Source organism: Pleurodeles waltl, chromosome 1_2 (assembly GCF_031143425.1).
Source record: "Pleurodeles waltl isolate 20211129_DDA chromosome 1_2, aPleWal1.hap1.20221129, whole genome shotgun sequence".
NCBI classification, from domain to species: Eukaryota; Metazoa; Chordata; class Amphibia; order Caudata; family Salamandridae; genus Pleurodeles; species Pleurodeles waltl.
In genome coordinates this window covers 717,741,287-717,760,591 of record NC_090437.1, presented here as the reverse complement: position 1 = coordinate 717,760,591, position 19,305 = coordinate 717,741,287, and positions in this window count along the sequence as shown.

Here is a 19,305-nt window from a genome sequence, read left to right as displayed (position 1 = left end):
TTCAATGGATGTGTGAATATGACCCTCTGCTCACCGTTTTCCTCCCTAGACTTCAACCGCTGAGGATGAATATGAGATGTAGACATCTTCTAGTATACAGACGCCTGGGGACCTTGCGACAATGGAGGACAGACACATTATCCTAACCTACAGACTTGATAGGGCCACAATCCAAGAACTGTGTTCCCAATTGGAGCCAGAACTGATTTCAGCTCTCCGCCAGCCCACAGGTATCCCCCCCTCTAGTGCAGGTCCTGTCAGTGCTCCATTTCCTGGCAAGTGGTTCCTTCCAAACAACAGTGGCCATGGCATCAGGGATGTCTCAGCCAATGTTCTCCAACATGTTTACCACAGTGTTGTCTGCCTTGCTGAAACACATGCGCAGCTACATCGTATTCCCCCAGGTGGAGGATTTGGCCACAGTGAAAGCTGACTTTTATGCCCTGGGACATATCCCCAACATCATTGGTGCCATTGATGGTACACATGTAGCATTTGTCCCCCCCCCCCCCCGGAGAAATGAACAAGTGTTCAGGAATAGAAAAAGCTATCACTCTCTGAATGTGCAGATGGTGTGTTTGGCTGACCAGTACATCTCCCATGTCAATGCCAAGTATCCTGGCTCTGTGCATGATGCCTTTATCTTGAGGAATAGCAGCATCCCATATATGATGGCTCAACTCCAGAGGCACCGGGTGTGGCTAATAGGTGAGCCCAAGGTCCCCACCCAGTATATGTTGGTGTATGGATATGGGGTTGTCCCTAAGGGTTAGTGTGTGTCTAACAGTTGTCCCTCGATATTTGCAGGTGACTCTGGTTACCCCAACCTCTCATGGCTACTGACCCCAGTGAGGAATCCCAGGACAAGGGCAAAGGAACCTTACAATGAGGCACATGGGGGAACAAGGAGGATAATTGAGAGAACCTTCGGCCTCCTGAAGGCCAGCTTCAGGTGCCTCCATCTGACAGGTGGATCCCTGTACTACTCACCCAAGAAGGTGTGCCAGATCATTGTTGCATGTTGCATGCCGCACAACCTGGCCTTGAGACACCAGGTGCCTTTTCTGCCGGAGGATGAGCCTGGATATGGTCTTGTGGCAGCAGTGGAGCCTGTGGACAGTGAGGAAGAGGAAGCAGAGGATGAAGATGTGGACAACAGAAGATCTCTCATACAGCAGTACTTCCAGTGACACACAGGTAAGACACTGTAACTTCACTTTACATTTCAGTTATCTGTTGGACATTGGGCATGGCAGCCTGATTTCCCTATGTCTAAGGCCCCTTACTGTACCCGTTGGCATCTCTTTTTTCAGATCTCTGTGCCCCACTCTTGCTCCTGGTGTGTTTACTGATGCCCACTACAGGTCATACCAATGTATATATCACTGTACATATGAATTGCAATGTTTACAGATATATGTTGAACTAATACATATTTCAATCAATTGACAGACTCCAGACTTGTATTTGTTCCAAGGGTGTTTATTTAAGTTCTAAGAGGTTGAGGGGGATGTGCAATAGGCTGGGGTGATGGTGAAGGAATGTCTAGTTAGAGTCCAGTCTCTTAGTGTCACAGGTGCATTGTCCAATGGGGCATAGGAAGGGGAGCAATCGTAGTTCAAGGTGGGAAGGGTAACAGAGTGGGACAGAAGGGTGACAATCAGGAGAGTCTTATTTCCAGGTGGGGGTCTTGGCAATGTTCTCTGGCTTCTGCCTGGATCGCAGGGACTGTTTGCGGGGTGGTCCTCCTTCTGCAGGGGGTAGGGTGATGGTGGCCTGTTGTTCCAGTAGCAGGGCCTCCTGTCTACTAGCGCCGGCGGAGGTGGAGGGTTGTTCTTCGGTGTGGCTAGTGTCAGGGGCCTGTTGGTGTGCCACTGCCTCCTTCATGGTGTTGGCCATGTCAGCCAGCAACCCTGCAATGGTGACCAGGATGGTGTGGATGTGTTTGAGGTCCCCAGGTACTGTCCCTCCTGCAGCTGCTGGGTCTCCTGTAACTTGGCCAGTATCTGGCCCAAGGTCTCCTGGGAATGTTGGTACGTTCCCAGGATCCCTGCAAGTGCCTTGTGGAGAGTGGGTTCCCTGGGCCTGTCCTCCCCCTGTCGTGGCTGGCCTCCCAACGAGGAAGGGGTGCCCACTGCCACTGACCCCAGGTCCCTGATTGTCTTGGGTTTGTGGGGTTGCCTGGGGTCCCAGTAGTGGTGGACACACTGCTGATTGACGTGTCCTGGGGACAGTGGTGTGGGCCTGCTGGGTGGGTGCTGTGCTGGTGTTTCCTGAGGGGGGAGGGTCTGTGGTGGTATGGGACTGTGGCAGGGTAACCGACTGTCCAGAGGTCCCTGATGGGCCAGGTTGGTCATCATTATCCAGGCATGCAGAGCTGCTGTCATCACTGTGGGCCTCTTCTGTGGGGGGACTGAATGTTGTTGGCACCTCCGCTCCAGTGACGTTGAGTGAGGGTCCTGTGGGGATGTAAAGGCAGTGTTATTGTATCTGTGTGTGCCATCTTGTGAGTGGGTGTATTGCCCTGTATGTTTGTGATTGCCCTGTCAGCTTTACCTTGTGTGCGTGGTGAATTTGTGGGCTAGGTGATTCTCTCTAATGGGCATGCTTTAGTGATGGGTGTCCATGCAGGTCTGTGATGGGTGTCCATGCATTGGTGTTGCATGCAGGGCTTGGTATTGGGATGGGTGGGTTGTGATAGTGGGGTATGTGTGAGGTGGTGGAGTGATGGGTGTGAGGGTAGGGGTAAGAGTTTGTGATGGCATGCAGGTAGGGTGGGGGATATAGTAGTGAAGATTTGACTTACCAGTCCTCCTGCTACTCCTGTGAGGCCCTCAGGATGCATTATTGCCAAGACTTGCTCCTCCCATGTTGTTAGTTGTAGGGGAGGAGGTGGGGGTCCACCGCCAGTCCTCTGTAGGCTACCTGGTGTCTTGCAACCACAGAATGCCCCTTCCCCCGTAGGTCGTTCCACCTCTTCCTGATGTCATCCCTTGTTCTGGGATGCTGTCCCACGGCATTGACCCTGTCCACGACTCTCTGCCATAGCTCCATCTTCTTTGCAATGGACATCTGCTGCACCTGTGATCCGAATAGCTGTGGCTCTACCCGGATGATTTCCTCCACCATGACCCTTAGCTCCTCCTCTGAAAACGTGGGGTGTCTTTGGGGTGCCATGGATGTGGTGTGAGTGGTATGTGTGAGGATGTGTGGGGTGATGTGTTGTGATGTGTGCTATGATGTGCGTGGATGATGTACGGGTGATGGTGTTTTGTGGCTCAGATTGAGTGGGTGCTCCTGGCTTGTCTCTCTCTCAGTTAGCAATCTTTTTTTTTGTTGAATGGGTTTTGGGTAATGTGGGTGTGTGTTTTATAGTGGTGTAGGTGTGGTGTGTGTATGTGTGTCAGGTGTGTGTAGTTTGAATTGTCCAATGTGGTGTGGTTTTGGAAGTACGTTTGTCTTTTGAGCGCAGCAGTGTGTACCGCCAATGGTTTACCGTGGTTGAAAGACCACCGCGGGGATTCGCGGGTCCTGATTCTGTGGGTGTATTTCTGTTGGCGTAACGGTGTGGGTTTTGGTCCCGCCTGTTTATCACTGACCTTTGGGCTGGGAGACTTGTGTGGGTGTCTATATAATGGCATATTTCTCTGTGTGGGTCATAATACCTGTAACGGTATACCGACGTGGTCTTGGTATGTTGGCGGTTGGCGGCATTTACTGCCAATGTTGTAATGATGGCCAACATTTTCCTAACTATAACAAAGGTTTTGCATTTTTTTTTCATTCAATTTCATTTTTGTTAATTTCAATAAAAATATATTTCAAATCATACAGTTTTGTGTTGTTGTGTGGAGTGTTGTTAAGTGGAGTGTCATACAGCAGAGTGGAGGACAGTGTCGTACAGTGTTGTGTTGCGGAGTGAAGTGTTGTAGAATGGACTGGAAGGGAGTAGAGTAGAGTACAGTGGAGTGGCATACAGTGAAGTGGTGTAGGGTGGAGTGGCTAAAGTGTGGAATGTGGTTCAGTGGAGTGGTTTACAGCAGAATATTATTCACTGGAGTGGTGCACAGGAGAGTGGGATACAATGGAGTGTGGTACAGACCAGTGGCATACAGTGGAGTAGCATAGAGTGAAGTGGCATGGAGTGGAGTGGCATAGAGTGAAGTGGCATGAAGTGGAGTGGCATAGAGTGGAATAGCTTAGAGTACAGTGGCACAGATCAGAGTTGTGTAGAGTGGAGTGGCATAGAGGGCAGTGAGGTACAATGTAGTGGTGTACAATGGAATAGTGTAGAGTAGAGTAGCATAGAATGGAGTGGTTTAGAGTGGAATAGAAAGAGTAGAGTAGAGTAGAATAGAGTGGAGTTACATAGAGTGGAGAGGCATACAGTGGAGTGAGGTACAATGTAGTGGTGTACAGTGGAATTATGCAGAGTGGAGAGGTGTACAGTGCAGTGGTACACAGTTGGGTGGTGTAGAGTGGAATGGGATACAATGGAGAGGGTACAGTCGAGTTGTACGGTGGAGTGTCATAGTGTGTCATAGAGTGAGGGAAATGTTCGTAAAGTGGACTAAAGTGGGGTGGCATAGTGTAGAGTACAGTGTTGTGGAGTGGAGTGAGGAAGAGTAGAATAGAATGTCATAGAGTGTGGTTCAGTGGAGTGGCATAGAGTGTTGTTGAGTGAAGTGTTGTAGAGTGGAGTAGTGAAATAGAGCTGAGTGGAGTGGAGTAGTATGTTTTAGAGTGGAATGGAGTAAATTCTGGAGACGTGGCATAGAGAGAGTTGCTGAGAGTGTCGCAGAGTGGAGTACAAGCTGGTAGAGGGGCATGGAGTGGACTACAGTGATGTCTAGTGACACAGATTGGGGTACAGTGTTGTACAGGGGAGTAGGATAGAGTGGAGTAGAGTTTGGTAGCATGGAGGGGCATAGAATGGCATACAGTGGAGTAGTGTTTCATAAAGTGGTTTAGACTTGAGTGGCATAGATTGGATTGACCTACAGTGCAGTGTCGTACAATGTTGTCTCGTACAGTATTGTTTTCCTAGAGAATCATGGAGTACAGTGTTATGGCACAGAGTGTTGTGGCGTAGAGTGTTGTAACATACAGTGAAGTGGTGTAGAATGGATCAGCATACAGTGGAATAGTGTAGAGTGGAGTGGGTTAAGTAGAGTGTCATATAGTGGAACAGTGTATAGTGGAGTGGAGTACTTTTGAGCGGCATACAGTGGAGTGGCATACAGTGGAATAATGAAGAGTGAAGTGGCATACAATGGAATAGCATACTGTGGAATGGCATACAATGGAATAACATACTGCGGAATGGTGTAAAGTGGAGTGCTTTAAGTGGAGTTGCATATAGTGGAATAGTACGATTAGAGTGGCATACAGTGGAGTAATGTACATTGGAAAAACATAGAGACTAACATACAGTGGAGTAGCATATAGTGAAGTGTCCTAAACTGGAGTAGTGTACAGTGCGGTGTGCTAAAGGGGAACAGTATACAGTGGAGTGGGGTACTGTGGACTAGCATACAGTGGATTCCATAGAGTTGAATAGAGTACAGTGGAGTGGCATAGAATCGAGAGGCATACAGTGAAATAGAACAGATTGGAGTGGCTGACAATTCAGTGTAGTGTGGAATACCATAGAGTGTAGCTACATACAGTACAGTGGCATACAGTGTAGTGGCATGCACTGTAGAGGTGTACAATAGAGGGAAATTACATAGAGTGGAGTTGTGTTCAGTGGTGTGTAGTGGTTTGCAGTACAACAAAGTGGCTTAGAGTAGAGTGGTGTACCGTGGAGTGGCATACAGTGGAAGAGTGTAGAGTGGAGTGGTGTGGAGTGGACTAGACAGGAGTAGTGTACAGTGGGTGGCATATAGTGGAATAACATAGAGTGTATTGGCATACTGTGGAATAGCCTAGACTGCTGTAACATACTGTGGAATGGCCTAGAGTCGAACAGTGTATAGTGAAGTAGCATGCAGTCAAGTGACAGCAAAGTGAGTATAGTAGAGTAGCCTCTACTGGAGTGGAGTACAGTGGAGTGGGGTAGAGTGGAATAGCATTCAGTGAAGTGTCCTAGCAAGGAGTAGCATACAGTGGAGTGACATACAATGAAACAGCATAGAGTGCAATGGCATGGAGTCAACTGGCATACAGTGGAATAGTGTAGAATGGAGTGGTGTACAGTAGAGTGCTATAGAGTGGAATAGCATAAAGCGGAGTAGCATACAGTGGAGTGGTATACAGTGGAGTGTCATACAGTGGAGTGGTGTACAGTGGAATAGCATAGAGTGGAGCTGTGTAGAGTAGAGCTGCATACACTGCAATAGCATACAGTGGTTTGGGGTGCAGTGTATTAGTGTTAAGTGGAGTGGCGTAGAGTGTTGTGACCTACAGAAGAGTGATGTACAGTGGAGTATCATACGGGTGGAGTAGATTGGAGAGGTGTAGAGTGGAGTGGCATGCATTGGAGTGGTGTAGATGTAGGTAGCACACAATGGAGTGGCACACAGTGGAATAGCATACAGTGTAGTGTGGTTGAGTGGAGTGGCGTAGTGTGGAGTAGAGTGGAATACCATGCAGTGGAGTGGCATTCAGAGCAGTTCCATAAGTGGAATAGCAACGAACGGAGTGGTGCAGTGTGGAGTAGCGTAAAATGGAGTGGCATAGAGTAGGGTGGCATAGAGTGGAGTGGGGTACAGTGGAATAGTGTAGAGTGGAGTGGCATACATTGGAATAGCATTGAGTCAAGTGGCATAGAGAAGAGTACCGTACAGTACAGTGTCAGTGTTCAGTGGCACAGAGTGTATTGATTTACAGTTGAATAACATAGCATGGAGTGGTGTAGAGCGGAGTGGCTTGCAGTGGACTGGCGTAGAGTGGAGTAGTGTGCATTGGAATGGCATGTCATTGAATAGAGTACATTTGAGTTGCATGGAGGGAAATGACATACAGTAGAATAAAGTACAGTGTTGTTGAGTCGATTATCGTTGAGTGGAATAGCGTACAGTGGCATAGAGTGAAGTGTCATAAACAAGAGTGGCATAGATTGGAGTGCCGTAGAGTGTAGTGGCATATGGATGTACATTAAGTTTGTCAGAAACTTTTCATATGGACTGCAGATTAACGCAAGACTGTGATTTGTGCTGCCTTGCATTTCTCCAGGTTTACCAAGCAATGCAGAGCCAAGCATGGTTGACTTGTGTTGCTTTGGAAATGTGACTTAATATTGTGTTGTCCATGTGAAACCATGTGTGACGCAAGGGAACCACAATAAAATATTAAATCCGGCCCTTAGTCCTTAGTTATATATTGTGTCATGGTATACTGCACTAACTTCACAGTATACCCTGGTACATGCCAATGACAAGGTAATATATAATTAGCTTATCATTGCCTTTACAAAATTAAAAGGCAAGCATATTTTGTTATTAAACTTTACCTGTGTTCTTAGTTGGGGCCTTAACTAAAGGTAAATAGTAGGTTTCATTATTATTTCCTACCTACTTCCACTTTATTAAAGTGTTAATGGGTAGCAAAAGGAATTTCAATTTTTAATATATTTTTTAAAAACTTGTATGGAGTACCAAGCTAGCACTTAGGAAGTAGATTTGTTTTTTAATATACGTACCTTTTTTAATGTTTTTAAGTTGTGCACTGTCTATGTATTTCTGCAGCAATCCATATACTTTTGGTATAAAGAATTAAATATTTTAAAAAGAAAAATATACCGTAGCAAACTATATTTGTGAAATATATTGTATTACAGTGTTTTTAAAATTTCTGTCCATATATTATTATTTTTATAGTACTGCAGTATCTCCTTGGTAGTGCCACAGTACTATGTGAAATTATTTTAAGTATATAGAAGCTATATATACTCTTTCCCTACCTACTACCACTTAAATTAAGTGGTGATAGATAAGGGAAGATGTTAAAATCTAATGTTTACTTATATCTAAGCCCCTAACCCAGAACACAGGGAAAGTGGGCTCACTACAAAATGGGATGAGCGCCTTTAACTTTTGTAAAGACATTCATTAGCCAATAGCATAATGCTTGCCATCACTAGGTACCACAATACTTTCGCTAAATACTGTAAAATTACCATGACAACGGACATCACTATGTTAGGATTAGGGGTAGGCGGCAAGCTCTGCTCCGCTGGTGGAGCTCACAGAGTTTTTGGCACTCTGTGCTCCGCTTAGCGCGTGGAGTTCACCCAAAAACTCCACAAGCCCTGCCAGTGGAGCAAAGCTTGCTGTGTGCGCACTGCAGCCCAATTATGGGCTGCAGTGCGCACTCTCAGCCCGACGTTGGCTCGGCAGCAGGGAGTTGCAGCCAGCAAAAGCTCCAGACCAGATCCTCCAGGCCTACCTCCACCAGCAGCCCGGGCCGGGTCCTGGAGCAGGGGGCAGAGGGAGACAGAGCGCCAGGCTTCTGCAATGAGGATGCAGGTAAGTCCTCGTTTTTTTTATTTTTCGTTGTGCACCCTTTTGCACAAGAAGCCTCAAATGGCAGGTTTGTTGCCTACAGCCCTGGCCTGAATTCAGGCTGGGGCCATGGGCAGTGGAAGCTGCCGTTTCAGGCCTCTTGTGCCCCGGCCTACCCTGTGTGCAGTGCACAAGGGACATGTTAGTGCACAAGAGGCCTGAAACAACAGCTTTAACTGGCTACGGCCCTGGCCTGGACCGCAGGCAGCGAAAGAAAGCTGCAGTTTCAGGCCTCTTGTGCACCAGCTGCACACGGGGCAGGCCGGTGCACAGGAGGCCTGAAACAGCAGCTTCCACTGTGTATGACCCTCCCCTGAATGCACCCGATCTCAGAAGCGCTTAGCAGGACCAAGACTGGCTAATCAGGCCGACCCTGCTTAGCCCTACTTAGATCAGGCGCATTCAGGAGAGGGGGCCACTCCACAGTTTTTTATCAACTCCACGGAATTCCACGGAGTGGAACTCCGTCAGCTCCACCCAGGCTTATTTAAGATACCTTACTATGTACCCACAGTAACTATACTACCCAAAAGGATCATGTACACACCATAATCTACCTTTCCACCAAATTTCATTCAGGCACTGTGCTCAACCTATGGTGGTATGGGGTTCGGCATCTGCAGGGTGGTTGGGTGCAACCATTGCTATATATGGGACTAATGATTCAGTATTTGAAAGGGACATCTTGAATACACCCCTTCCAAATACTGAAAGAGTATCCATTGAAAATCCCATTTTAGGAGTTGGTAAAAGTTTAGAGACTCCTAAAATTAGTTTTAGACATGGTCAAAACCATGTTGAGGCTGCAAACTCTGATCCAGAGTGTTTGCAACTGCAAAGAAAGTTTTGTGTATATAGTTCTGTCGTCAATATTGTTCTAATCTCTAATTAAAGACAAAAGAAGTGGACAGTAAATGCGGAAATAAAAAACACACTAATTGTTAAAATGGACATGGTTGAACACCCTGAAATGAAACATACAGTAATTCGTCCTTTAAACCCACATCTGGTTTATAGTAGACCACTCCTTGTCAGATCTTGTACCATGTTCGAAGTACATACTATATGCCATGTTTATATCTTAAAATTAGGTTTTAGGATTATTTTTCAGTTTCATTTGTTATACTTTCAAACTGGAATCTCATCATTATATTCAAACTCATTGATAAGCTTTCCATTCTGTACACACCGCTTAGTGTGTGCAAGTGTGGATGCCATCACTCATTTTTGGGGACCAGTCTCACTTTCATCTTTATCTTAATATGGTGCATGACTGACCTCCAAATAGTTTATATAATGATGCTAGCCCTGAAGGCTCATCGTTTTTAGTCTCTCATTCCATTGCGAGCAGGGCAGTCTGGGAATACAAATTCATATGCCCCATCTTCAGCTCCACCATAAATGCAGAATATTTAAACCCTGAGCAACAAAGCACAGGCTGTGAATATATCTTGCATCACATAATAGCATATCATACAAAAGTACCCACTGCATTTAATGCAGGAATGTGAATGTTGACTTTTAACATTCAGATTATTTTATCCTCCATCATTGGGCCTTCATTGTGATTGCCTCAGAAGAGGGGAATCCCAGATCCTGGGTTTCACAATAAACCTGCAGTGATAATTGTCCCTAATTCTGTGTTTCCCTGCTGAAAATGTGGAATGACATGCAGAATATGTGCTTTTTGCACCCAATTCTGCGTGCCTTGAAACCTAATAGGCAGGTTTATTTAACCTGCCAAAATTTGCCTGGGGGACATTTGGTGATGCAGTAAATGCCGCAAAACATAGAAAGCTGATCCCTGAGCAAACAGGTGTTTGACCAGACATTATAATTAACTGGGCCTCTCATAATTAGAGCCTATGTTTGACAACGTGCTGAATTATGCTGGCATTCCCTTGCTGTCTGAGGGTTCATACAAGATGTAAGAATCGAGACACAGATGACAGCGGTACTGTCACCTGAATGTGACAAAAGGATGGCAGAGATGGATGGACAATAACAATGGGTCATGTGATGGGAAGAGTTTTGCAAACTCACAAAGGAAACAACCACTTGCTTTTTCCCTATAGCATAGGCGTGCATGAAGATCACAGTGTCAGAACATTTAAATGCTCGGTGGTAAGCACAGCCAAAAAACACTGGGACAGCAGAGTTGGGCCCATCTGCTCAGTGTAGCTATTTATTTCCCATCACCTTAAAATTTTGTCAACTGCCACTGATCTAAGGGTACACTTCTTAATGGTTCTGTAAGGCCAATAAGTCAACGGTAGCATGGAGTAGCACTACATCTAGGAGGATACGTTGTGCGATAAGGCCACACCTAGGCCTTTAAGATATATATGGCTGCTACTCACATCACCATGTTGCCAGCTGGTTATCTTGGGCACATAAATCGAGTTCTGATAGGGGTGATGTCTATTTTTAAGTGAGTTGTTTCAGGAGCAAAAAATCTTGGGACAAAAGTGGAAAAACATAGGCCCAGATTTATACTTTTTGACGCAAAACTGCACAAATGCAGCTTTGAGTCAAAAAGCTTAGCGCTGGCTAGTGACATTTTTTAGCACCGTCTGGGCATCATATTTATACCATGACGCACGACGGCGCTAAAAGTTAGAGTTAACATGTTTTACATTAACCATTGCGTCTTGTCGTAAGGCAAAATTACGTTAACGCCGCAAAAATTACTCTAACCTGTTTTACGGCACGTAAATATGTCGGAAAACAGATATGCACCATTTTTATCCGCATTAGCGTCAACTTCGGACACTAATGCAGAAAACATTGCAAAGGAGCGGCAAAATGGACCCAGAAAGCCAGAAGAGATCCCAGGGTGACCCCATTCAACCAGGAACCAGCCAGAAGGACACACACAAGCCCAAGGGGAGGGAGAAGAAAAAGTGCAAGTGTTGTTTTAGTGTGGAGGAGCATGAAATACTTGTGAGAGAGTTGAAGGAGCACCAACAACTCTTTGTCACCTCTAAATTGCCAATTGGCAGGAGAGGGACAATCTGGCAGAAGATAGTTGACAAGATCAATAGTGTCACACAGGTGAAAAGAACTGTAACTGACTGCAAGAAACCCTGGCATGATTGCAAGTGAAGGACAAAGGAGAAAATGCCAAGGAACAGGAAGGCAGCACTGAAAACTGGAGGTGGAAGTCCAGCACCACAAGAGGACATGGACGAGATGGAGATGTTATTTGCAGCGGTCATCCCGGAAGAACTGGTCACTGGAAACACAGGACAGCGCAGACTACCAGGAACCACTACAAACGCAGGGTAAGTTGCATAGGGGAAATTAATGCAAAATTGTCAAGTGGAAGAAGGGGGAGGCACATAGGACACACTCAAAGCATGCCAAAGGAGCACAGAGGGACACATTGCACATGAATCAAGTTGCACCATTCAAACGTATGCAACACATGTACATATGCCTTGGTAGTGCCATGCACCAGAACACATACACAACCTGGACAAATGTTAATCACCAGGGCTAAATACTTACATGTACATATGCAGCACACAGGATGGAAGGCATGTCTAATGACTGTGCCTCTGGTTGTGTCATCACAACACCCTCTGCATATAGTCAAACAAACCCTACCAACACGACCAAGACATCAGAGACTAGGAAGTCACTCAATACCATTCCTGGGGTTACGTCATGGTGGTGTCCCTTGCAGAAACACCTCGCAACTGCCTTGTCTCATTGCCAAAATACATGTGTGCTGCATCTTACAGCACACAATACATTGAAACCTTTCCCAACAGTATCCAGACGTGCCGGAAGCACCACCACCCCACACATAAACAACACATCCTCCTAAGGCAGCCACTACTCCATCATGCAGTAAGGATGCCTCTCTGGATGCAGGGAAAAGTAATCTGGGCAGGCACTGGGGGAATAGCAGGGTGGTCCTGTATCACAGAAATCATGCCACTACCTAGTGTAACTAAACTAGTGTTGTGTGGAGCCACACATTTTGACGCTGATCAGAACTGTGCCACTAGAGAAAATATGTACTACAGATTGCAATCTGTAGGTCACAACAAAAACAGGCTGAGCCCACAACTACTCTGACACAACCATGTGAGGCACATGAGAATGGGGAAATAACCACACAAATACAACACATGGTGTATGTCTGTGAACATAATGGTGTGCAATTTTACACTGACGGGCGGATGATGGTGCATGGGCACGTCTGGCATTGGTAAGACTGCTAGTGCAGTGCACCCTTTGTGGTTGGCAGTATGAGTTACACGCTGGGATGGCGGGTGGAAATCTGTCTGCTCATGGTAGCTCTATGGGGCAGTTACCACTACATTGTTGATGGATCAAATAGAGTCAGTACAAGTCTTGGGGTCCCTTGGGTGTGACAGAACACGCTGCTATTAGCATTGCAAATCAGGCAGTGGAAAGCGCAAAGGAGCTGGGCATGAGGCCCCCTGCACTGCCCAGGCCAGGTGCCTGGGCTGTGCAGGGGCACCCTGGGGCACACCACACCACATCGCCAAGAACATTTGCATGCGGTTTCACCACCATGCAAAGGCTGGTGGAAAAGCGGGAACACACCTGGAGGGTAGCACTGATTGTGATACTGGTCTGGTGTCACAAGACAGGTGGCATTGCCAGTCTGTAAGCTGAAGGCAACCTGTCAGTGCTAGGCCATTGGCCCATGGGGCATTCCCCATGGACAACATGTGCCACTACCACCTGCGCTGTTGGGGGTGGTCATATTGACAACGGCAGTCAGGTGGTCATAGGACTGACGGCCTTGTAATGAGGGTCCATGTATGCGCTAGCATAACTACCTGCAAAATCACCATAAAACTAGCTAGAGGTCCTGACCTAAGTTTAACATCAGTCATCGTGCTATGTCCATTAATTGTTTTCTATCAGGCACTGTCATGCAGAAAATTAGCTACAAGACAAATGATACCCATGCTGGCCATCCCTAGGTCCACCCCTGTGCCTGTGTAAAATTAGCTGCACTGCCACAATGCTGCATTTCTTGCATCATAGCACAATTATGGCTGCATTAAAAGGGAGATTATAGTTGTGTAGGAAGGAGCACCTTCCAGCACAGACAGAAACTTTAATGGAAATCTGCTAGGTCCATGTGTGCTGTGCAATGTAGGACACACACATCAACAGGAGGAGTATACAGCAGCATAGTGTCTTGGTAAGGCCATCCCTGGGGTGGTGTAAGGTATCAATACCACCCTGGTGTATGTGAAACATGTAAAACTGGGACAGGGGCATATTGCTATGTATGTTGCTGTGGCTGGACACTGCAACACCCATTGCAAGGCCCTACCATGCAAATGGATGCATAGGAAGGGTCCACAATAACAAGATGGTGTCAAGCCACCAAAAGGATTTACATCACACCTAGTAAACATGACACAGTCAATTGTGCCACCTGAGCTTCCCCTCATGTGACATTCAGGTGGGGCAAAGGGCTGATATACTGCAACCATGATGTACAGGAACAATGTTTGGAAAGTAAGTTGACAATGAGCTTCCAATAGCAAGTCAGTGATGGGACGTGTCAACTGCCACAACATTGAGAGATTGATATTACACCATATCATTGCAGAGGATGATGGCTCTCTTCCTGATCTCCCCCTGATGACCTGGATGACCAGCTGACAACCATCAGCCAAGAGACCCTCCAAGAAGTCCTGGTATCCCTCCAGACACCACATCCAGTTGCAAGGAGGACAAATAATATAGCAGCTATCCCAGATGCCCCACCCAACACCCCAATAGTACAACCAGCCAGCATTGACACAGCTGCGTACTCCGAGGACCCAGGGACTGGCTTTGAGAGAACAGTGTTAGGAGTCCAGTGGGAGCTGGCCAAGTAGGTGTGAGTAGGGATGGAGACTGTGGCAGCCTGCCTAAAGGTCCATGTGCATGTGCCTTGTTACGGCCAATGAACATACAGCAGCCAAACAAGGCATACACTCCCCACTGCATGAAGTCCAGCAGTGTCTGAGGGATATAGCTGCTGCCATGAGGGAGGGGCCACAACAACTGCCCTCCCAAACTGCTAGCAGCGTGATTGAGAACAGGCTGGACTCCATGCACCAGGAAGTGGCCTCCCTCAGGGCCGATATTGCTGCCTACCACCGGGATGTTGCTGTTATCCAGAAAAATCAGCAGCTCCTCCTTGCTGCAGTGATGCCATATGTTGTTCCACAAATGGCAGCTGCTGGGAATTGGGATCCCACATCTTCAGCCACTGAAGTGTGTGTGGCCCCCTCTACCACCCCACTACCACCAAGGGCAGAGGAGACACCACACACATCGGAGGATGAAGATGTGGAACAGATCAGTTTCACTTGTAAGAGTTCCTGGTAGCACCAGCCCATGCCACATGGGCAGTGTTCTCCTTTGTCCTGTGCTTGAGATCATGCCAGTGTTAGTACAGTTGGATATGTGCACTCTTCACCCACACACTGTTGGCCTGTCTGCTATGGACTGTCATTGTCTCTCACTCACCAACTGGCAATTGTAGTTCCTCCACACTTGACAACACTTCTCCAAACCATGTACCATGACATGTCCTTCAACCCTGGAATTGTGTTGTGTCACAACTGTATGGATTTCACAAATGGGGTCACTGACCTGGACACTGTAAATATAGCACTACAACACTTGTAAATAAACATCCACTACACAATCAGCATGTCTTTGTGTATTGTGATCCATCTACTATGCTAAGTAATTGTGATGTGTGTATCCATGTCATTGGTCACAGAATGCCAGTACAGGAGTGCAGGACTGTGGGGACACAAAGCTACACACAAGGTCCCTAACATGACAAATGTTTATGCTGGTCTCATCCCCTAGAAGCAATTCACTGAGTATGTCACAAATGAAGAACACATGTATGCTTCTCTCACTATATACAGCAGGAATGGCTGTAAAGCAAGTCTACGGCAATATCGTCAGATGTGAGTATCATTAGAACACATTGCTGTGACTAACCTCATTAGTGATTGCCACTGGTCAGTTTTGCAGGATAGAGTTCCAATTTAGGCTGTTGTCAGATGTGACACAGTTCCCGACATTCCTACACAGGACCCCAACACTGATAGCTGCAGTACCACACCTACCTGTCCAGTACAAAGTAAACACAGTCATCTTGAGTGGTGGGTACATCAAATGGCAGATGCATGGACTAGTAGATGTGTTTTTGCTGCCAATGTGGCAGCTCAGTTGTCAATAGGGGATACACATGTCAAGAGAGGTATTCAAAGGCAGGACGGAATCCCTAGGCCAACTTCCAGTTTGCCCCGTGCACTCATGGGAAGACCCTGAGACACAAGCATACATGGGAGTATGCAAAAATGTTTATTAAAATGTCAACTAACCTAAAAAATAAATAAAACCTACCCTATCCTAAACTAACCTATTCTAACTATACTTATCCAACAACTAAAGCTATCTACCCTATGCTAAACTTAACTTACACATTGAACAACACACTCTAAACATTGGCCCCCCAGTCCCCTTAAGTTACAAGACACATGCAGGACAACAAATACTAATTATATGTATGTAATTATTTTTATTTTATTTTTTTATTTTTTTATTTTTAATTATTTATTAAGGAAAACACAGAGACCCCAACATGACCCGCCACCTACCCACCCACAAATTAACACATAAGAAATCTAACACTAACCCACTAAAACTCCCAAACCCACAATAACATATATAAGAACATCATAAGGGATGGGGTAGAACTCGGAGGTCACAAATCCGATAAAAGTAACAGTTTTGCCTTTTTTAGGTTTTTTAATGTATTTTAACATCTTCTTTTTTCCCGCAACCTCTTCCTCCAATCTGTCCAGATGTTTGAGTACGAGGGACACATCCCTCTGCAGATCCTGCAGCAACTGTGTCGCAATGGCAGCAGGTGGTGTGGGCTGTTGTGCTGCTGTGGTGACTGTTGCAGTCGATGTTGTTGAGGTGTTGCCAGCTGTGCCGCCTGCACTGCTGATGAGCCTGGAACTTGCTGAACCTTTTTAGGCAGTGTGGGGGCCCCATGTAGGAATGCTCACCATTCCCTTGTTGCCTTCTCTGCACGGAAGAGGGGACCCGTCTGTGTGTACCCAGACTCCACTGCCAGAATGTGGCGGTACCTCACTGCCCTCTTCTGAAAATCAACCCGCTCATCATTGGTCATGTTGGCAGCTGTAAAATGGAGGGAAGCTTCATCAGTGTCAGCATTGTGTGGAGTCTGTAAAGATTACTAGCTTACACTGCTACATCTAATTACACATGCATTAGATGACCTCCAAATAGTTTATATAATGATGCTAGCCCTGAAGGCTCATCCTTTTTAGTCTCTCATTCCATTGCGAGCAGGGCAGTCTGGGAATACAAATTCATATGCCCCATCTTCAGCTCCACCATAAATGCAGAATATTTAAACCCTGAGCAACAAAGCACAGGCTGTGAATATATCTTGCATCACATAATAGCATATCATACAAAAGTACCCACTGCATTTAATGCAGGAATGTGAATGTTGACTTTTAACATTCAGATTATTTTATCCTCCATCATTGGGCCTTCATTGTGATTGCCTCAGAAGAGGGGAATCCCAGATCCTGGGTTTCACAATAAACCTGCAGTGATAATTGTCCCTAATTCTGTGTTTCCCTGCTGAAAATGTGGAATGACATGCAGAATATGTGCTTTTTGCACCCAATTCTGCGTGCCTTGAAACCTAATAGGCAGGTTTATTTAACCTGCCAAAATTTGCCTGGGGGACATTTGGTGATGCAGTAAATGCCGCAAAACATAGAAAGCTGATCCCTGAGCAAACAGGTGTTTGACCAGACATTATAATTAACTGGGCCTCTCATAATTAGAGCCTATGTTTGACAACGTGCTGAATTATGCTGGCATTCCCTTGCTGTCTGAGGGTTCATACAAGATGTAAGAATCGAGACACAGATGACAGCGGTACTGTCACCTGAATGTGACAAAAGGATGGCAGAGATGGATGGACAATAACAATGGGTCATGTGATGGGAAGAGTTTTGCAAACTCACAAAGGAAACAACCACTTGCTTTTTCCCTATAGCATAGGCGTGCATGAAGATCACAGTGTCAGAACATTTAAATGCTCGGTGGTAAGCACAGCGAAAAAACACTGGGACAGCAGAGTTGGGCCCACCTGCTCAGTGTAGCTATTTATTTCCCATCACCTTCAAATTTTGTCAACTGCCACTGATCTAAGGGTACACTTCTCAATGGTTCTGTAAGGCCAATAAGTCAAAGGTAGCATGGAGTAGCACTACATCTAGGAGGATACGTTGTGCGATAAGGCCACACCTAGTCCTTTAAGATATATATGGCTGCTACTCACATCACCATGTTGACAGCTGGTTATCTTGGGCACATAAATCGAGTTCTGATAGGGGTGACGTCTATTTTTGAGTGAGTTGTTTCAGGAGCAAAAAATCTTGGGACAAAAGTGGAAAAACATAGGCCCAGATTTATACTTTTTGACGCAAAACTGCACAAATGCAGCTTTGTGTCAAAAAGCTTAGCGCTGGCTAGTGACATTTTTTAGCACCGTCTGGGCATCATATTTATACCATGACGCACGACGGCGCTAAAAGTTAGAGGTAACATGTTTTACATTAACCATTGCGTCTTGTCGTAAGGCAAAATTACGTTAACGCCGCAAAAATTACTCTAACCTGTTTTACGGCACGTAAATATGTCGCAAAACAGATATGCACCATTTTTATCCGCATTAGCGTCAACTTCGGACACTAATGCAGAAAACATTGCAAAGGAGCGGCAAAATGGACCCAGAAAGCCAGAAGAGATCCCAGGGTGACCCCATTCAACCAGGAACCAGCCAGAAGGACACACACAAGCCCAAGGGGAGGGAGAAGAAAAAGTGCAAGTGTTGTTTTAGTGTGGAGGAGCATGAAATACTTGTGAGAGAGTTGAAGGAGCACCAACAACTCTTTGTCACCTCTAAATTGCCAATTGGCAGGAGAGAGACAATCTGGCAGAAGATAGTTGACAAGATCAACAGTGTCGCACAGGTGAAAAGAACTGTAACTGACTGCAAGAAACCCTGGCATGATTGCAAGTGAAGGACAAAGGAGAAAAGGCCAAGGAACAGGAAGGCAGCACTGAAAACTGGAGGTGGAAGTCCAGCACCACAAGAGGACATGGACGAGATGGAGATGTTATTTGCAGCGGTCATCCCGGAAGAACTGGTCACTGGAAACACAGGACAGCGCAGACTACCAGGAACCACTACAAACGCATGGTAAGTTGCATGGGGGAAATTAATGCAAAATTGTCAAGTGGAAGAAGGGGGAGGCACATAGGACACACTCAAAGCATGCCAAAGGAGCACAGAGGGACACATTGCACATGAATCAAGTTGCACCATTCAAACTTATGCAACACATGTACATATGCCTTGGTAGTGCCATGCACCAGAACACATACACAACCTGGACAAATGTTAATCACCAGGGCTAAATACTTACATGTACATATGCAGCACACAGGATGGAAGGCATGTCTAATGACTGTGCCTCTGGTTGTGTCATCACAACACCCTCTGCATATAGTCAAACAAACCCTACCAACACGACCAAGACATCAGAGACTAGGAAGTCACTCAATACCATTCCTGGGGTTACGTCATGGTGGTGTCCCTTGCAGAAACACCTCGCAACTGCCTTGTCTCATTGCCAAAATACATGTGTGCTGCATCTTACAGCACACAATACATTGA